At 45.2% G+C, this 5,654-nt stretch overlaps 1 protein-coding gene across 4 annotated transcripts in view; it reads left to right on the plus strand.

Moving 5' to 3' along the window:
* The first annotated feature begins 2 nt into the window (after positions 1-2).
* Positions 3-5,654, plus strand: part of ITPR1 (inositol 1,4,5-trisphosphate receptor type 1) — a 182,818-nt gene continuing 177,166 nt past the window's right edge. Inside the window, exons 1-2 of one of the 4 annotated variants that reach the window (XM_026857342.1) lie at positions 3-102; positions 808-907. The gene's annotated coding sequence lies outside the window, so the exon portion shown is untranslated. Of the gene's footprint in view, positions 103-138; positions 248-276; positions 908-5,654 lie in introns of those variants that run through there. The other 3 variants (XM_026857344.1, XM_026857345.1, XM_026857343.1) reach the window with 3 other exon arrangements.

A 5,654-nucleotide genomic window follows, 5' to 3' on the forward strand; every position in this document is an offset into this window, starting at 1 on the left:
AGGAGCATCCAGTGGCTCTGCCCCCGCCGGGCCGGGCCGGGCTCGTCTGACAGCACGCCAAGGGCGCAGATACTTGCAGAGTTTGTGTTTAGTCTCCGACAGGTATGTGAGGGAGATCCTGTGAGAGGAGCGAGGGAGCAGGGGGGTCAGGGAGGCCCGTCCCGCCAGGCGCACCCGGGGAGGGCGGCCGCTCCCCGGGGGGATGTGGAGGTTGCCTTTCGTTGCCTAAAGATAACTGGGTGCTGAGGTAAATATGGCCTAAATAGAGCACGCAGACCTGTGCTCTTGCAGGGACCCGGTGCTCTGGTACCTAGGGGACAGTATTTAATGTATATAGTATTCAGGTTTATTCAAAATGTGTATCTAGTACTTGTTACGGTTAACATCCTTGAGAAAAATGTGTGCATGAAATGAATGCAGATAGGTCTGTGTTCCCGAAAATAATTTCTGAACTATCCATCGGTATAATCCCCTGGGACAACACAGTCGTTTGCTGCATGTTTTACCCCCATAGGGGAAAAGCGGGTAAATACAGACACTGCCCTTAAGTATCCCTGCTTGGAGATGTCAAAAACTACAACACTGTAGTTGGCCAGTTGTGTTATTTAGCAATGTTCAGAGTAAGGGGAAGTTCTAATTGCGTAGCTGACCGCTCAGCAGAAGTGAGGACTGCCCCTTCTGTAAACTCTCCTGGAAATCATTGTTAGTAGCTTGCACCAAGGAGGGTGTTCTTGAGGCCTCGGTCTCTGGCTGAGGCCATCAGTATTCATGTGTGTTTTAAGCTCTTTCTCTCTTTCTCTTTTGCAGCAAGTTGCTGCAACGCAACTGCAGCTGAAGGACAGCCAGCAGCATGTAGATAGCATTAATGTCAGAGGCTCGTACAAAGGGCAGGTCTAAGGCCCAAAAAGTAAGTGCTTACACCTTTGACCCTATTCAACAGCAGTATGCAATATAAGTGTGTGTACATGCCTGCCTCCTAAGAGGACCCTCATATCCTCTGTTAATGGGGGATGTTGCAACTCAGCATCATTTCAGAATAAGGATTTAGGAAAAAAAATAAATAAATGGTAAATTCCTTGGGCACTTCTGTTTGTGTATCTATCCTGGGATTTTGATTTTTCACTCTTAAAAAGGGATTTTACCAAGTATGACACAACCAGTTAACCAGTGTTTATGGCAAAAACATCACTGTGGAGAGGGGGAAAATATCACTGGAGAGGGAAAACGAGAAACCTGCTTTTCATTCCAAGTGAACATCAAATACTGTTACTGCAGTTTTGGAGTTTTTTACAGGCATTTTCAGCGCAGATGACTGAGAAGCAGTTTGTAGCAAGTCAGGTGAATGGCAGCATGCTAGTGTACAAGCCAAGCAGGTCAGGAATGGAAACATACTTTGCAGAGGCACAATGGCCTCCTACTTTGCTCTTGGGAGAGGTAGCAATTTGTTGTTAGTAGCAAGAAGCAAATTATTACCCCACTCTGTGCCAGCTTGGCTGGCTGGGTCTTTGCAATCAGAGCAAAGGCTCTTCCCACTCACAGTCCCCCTGCTAAGGAGCTGGGGGAGTAGCAGGTGCACACGCCTGCTTGCTTGTGTGAAATAAATCCGAAGTCCTGGTGTTGTTCACAGGCAGGAAGGGTGCACTGCTTTTGTATCCTCCTGCACTCACTGCACAGCCAAGGTACATAGCCTACAGCAGATGGTGATCAGTTGTCTCAATCCAGAACCGTCAATACCTTCTACATCAGGGAACTGGTAATGCCTTTGTTTTCCTTCACTTTTCCTGTGGTTCACTGTAGCTGTTGAAGATTTTGGTGCTCTATCACATAAACCTTTACTTTGTGTATGAGCTTCTGTGCAGGAGACAGCAGAATGGATCTTCTTCTGGATCCTCCACTATGCTGAAAGAAACCTTTACTTATTCTGTGGGATATTAAGTCAGAATCTTTAATGTATTGTTTTCCTTACACATATTAGGACTGTGCAGCAAAAAGAAGCATGGCCATAGTGAAGGATGGGGGGTTTTGTTTGTTTTGTATTAGGACTGGAAAGGAACACTACTCGACTGTATTTGCTGTATGAAATTTTACTGTGTGTAAAATGACAGTGCTGGGAGGCTTCACAAGGATGCATTTCAATTATCCATCATTAGTCCCTTTTGCCCTGTGACGTACTTAGAAAAGCATCAGAGGGCAGGAAAACAAATGAATACAAATTTAATTATAAAATCAACCCTTGCTGCTTTGGGGTCAGAAAATGTAAACATTCCTTTTATGGTCAAACAGTGATCTTAGCCGCATGCATTAACGAATCTCTGTGAAAATGCCAAGCAGATATAACTTTTCTCCTTTCAAATTTCCAATGCAATTTACCAAAATGACAGCAAAATTTAGGTATCCAAATTATACAGTCTTCTAGAACTGAAAACAATCTGCCAGGATAACTTCCCCTTATTAAGGCCATGGGATTCTGTAATGGTGGAATTCAAGAAAATCAGTTATTTTCTACTGAGTTGGGACAGTTCTCTAGTGTGTTTTGCCCACTCGTTCTCATTTTCCCTAGAATTCTTTTCTGCATCATTTGTGTACTTCCATCAGGAAGATTTACGTTCCTTATTCTCTCAGGAGGCTAGATGAAGTAATTGCAATTACATTTTGCTTCTGAGCAGCATCCAAGTTCCAGTTTGTAATCCTGAGGACTTCAGAGAATGTTTCCAAGTGTCATTTATTGATCATGTTTATGCTCCTAAGTTCACAGGGAGCTGTCTCTTCCACACAGGGTTTCATTATTCTCTTTCCTTGCACTGAGTGCACCATGCTCCAGGATTAAGACACTGATTTCACTGTTATTAAAATATTATTGAAATGAGAGACTTTTCAGCGTGCAGCTGAAAAGCTGTGATGTTGCCTAGCATTTGTCCCTATTGTTAGTGGTGCTTTTCATCTCCTAGTGCTGCAGTGCTGGCATGGATAGCTCTGGCGATGGGAAGCTTTTGTGATCCTCTACCTCATCGTGAAGACCAGCCATGAGCAGGATTAGGCAGTTTGATCCTTAGAGTCCTGGTGGCTGCCTGGAATATCTTCTGCTCTAATTTTGCTTCTAGGGCTGCTGCTTGTGCAGCTGAACCAACAACAGAGGCAAAAATGTGCAAACCCACCCAGCAGGCTGGAGTGCTTTCTGACTGAAATAGTCCAGAGAAGTCAGCAGTTAATTTCAGATTCGGCAGCATAAAACAAGATAATATTGTTCTTATTCTTGGCAAATAAAAGACTTCACATTTCATCTTAACATCTTTCATCAATGTTGAATTCACATGATTACTACAAGTAAGGTAGTGAGGGAGCAGAATAAGGTTCAGAAAGGAGAAAAAGAACAGAGTTCTCCCATAGCACAAAAAAAAGTCTTGCAAGGTGTTTTCCTGTGACTGAAATCACATATGTGGTTGAGCTAAACATTTATATTATAGTACTCTAAAGACAAGTGATATGTACCAAGGAGTATTTTTTTCACTATTTCCTCTCAGAATTCTTGAGCAGTTCTCATTCCTTAGACCCTCTTTGTGTATGTGCGTGTGATCTGTGCCCAAGCCCTGTTTGCTACTGAGCAAATAGGACTCTATTCCCCATCTCAGGGGCTGCCTGCTGTAGTTCACATTATCAATGCAGTAGTTGCTTTAAGAGAATAACTTCAGAGTGTGAAACTTTTTATTCCCCGACTGCCCTGCCATTTCATCTCTTCTTAAAGCTATAAGATTATAGGAACCCTATGAACTCGCTGTGCCTGCAACAGCATCCCAAATCCTGTTCCTAAAGAGAAATGGAAACATTTTCCACTTTTGGAAGTTTTCATGATTATCTTGTCTTTGCCAGCACCTCTTCAAATCGGGCACGTTCTTTGCAGTACTTGATCAGTATTACTGGCTGAAGGGCCTTCAGCAGCACAAACTCCACAGCGTTTGAAGAACTGACCAAGACCCAGAAGCAAATATAGTCCATGAGAGAAAATGTAGCCTTTGATGTTCTACCTTCTGGAGAGGCTGCAAGAACAGAGGCCTGGTAGGCTGCAGAAGCACAGGAGACAAAGGACATGACTGCTGTAGGAGAAGCATGCAGCTCTTCAGACAACCAGCTGAGGATTTGCAGTGTGGGATAGAGCAGAGTGTCCCCAGGTCTCCTCTGCCCTCCCCTGCGCATCCTCTATCCACAGAACTTCATACCGTGAGGCTTAGTGCGGCTGGGGGAGCTGTTCATCCTCTGTTTGGGGGAAATCTCCCCAAACTGTGGCTTACATTGCATGCAATTTTTAACATGCTGCTGCTGCTCTTAATTAGCACTCAGTAATGAAGCTATTCTGAGGCACACCATTAACATAACCACAGAAGGTGTTCAGGGGGAAAAGCCCTTTGTTGCTGGCTCTAGTGACAGCCCTTATGTCACCGAACTAGGCATTCTAGCCATCCACTGTCCTCAGCCTACTGAACTCATCCAGAGATTAGATTTGATTACACAAGAATTCATTAGGATCACCTAATGATATTAGGTGCCATTACTCTGCCAAATTTCTGATGAGTAATGGCTTGTAGTATTGCAGCCATTAATGAAAATCGTAGAACTCGATTCACTGAAACTTCGCTTCAGTTCCTAAGTCATGGACTTAGCTTCTGCATATTCTTGCTTGATGGCCATAATTACAACTCCTCCGATGTTATTTTTTTTAACAAAGAACCAGTATAGTGGGAGGTTGTGTTGAACTGGACACCTGGCTGATCCTGACTTGTTCCCTTTCTCTAGCGGCAGTTTGCTGCTGTAGAGAAGGGAACAAGCCGTGAGCAGCAGCAGTTGTACACCTTTTCCTCTCCATGACCTCAAGCAGCAGGTAGGTGCGCATGGAAGGGAGAGTAAGGAACTGCTTTCCTTACCTTCTGCCAATTAAAGTGATACAGCAGTTCTGCAGCACAAACATTGCATCCACTTCTTGCTGCCAAATGTGGCCACGTGTACCCTACAGAGAGCATAAAAATCACAGTATAATCGTGGACAATACACCTTGACTAGTATTTTAAGGACAAATGATTGCATAAAGTAATAAAGGAAATACTATTTTTTACTGCTGCTAGTTATTCTGACTTGAGTTGCATTGTCAGTCTGGCTTTAACCTTATGCCTATGCCAGATAATCTCACCAAAGAGGAAACCAGATCAGTACTTTCAAAGTTTTAAACTGTTCTTCCGCAGAACAGCTGGTTTACCCCAGTTACCGCCCTCCCATACGGCTGACCGTTCTCAGCAGAAGGCTCTTATCTTCCAGGCGCTGCGTGACCCCAGAAGCGGGATCAGTGTGGGGACAGCCCTGCCTCATCCCAATCCCAGATATTTCAGCGCCAGGGTTGACGCTGCTCTCCCCGCGATTTTATGCTTCCTAAACCTCCCTAAGCCCTGCCCTGATGATTTATCTCTCCTGGCTCGCTTCTCCTGCCGTTTACGTGGCTGGTAAAGCTGTACCGGTGTGTCCCGCTACTCCTGGGCGGCAGGTGGGCCCGGGAACACCCGCCCCCGGGGACGCAATGCAGTTTCGGAGCTCACACACACACTTGGGGCGACCCCGCAGACCTCTGCGAGTCGCGGCAGCCGGCAGCGCCCCGCTGCGGGGGTCCCTCC

Source organism: Athene cunicularia (genome assembly GCF_003259725.1).
Source record: "Athene cunicularia isolate RWA chromosome 12 unlocalized genomic scaffold, athCun1 chr12_part1, whole genome shotgun sequence".
Taxonomy (NCBI): domain Eukaryota; kingdom Metazoa; phylum Chordata; class Aves; order Strigiformes; family Strigidae; genus Athene; species Athene cunicularia.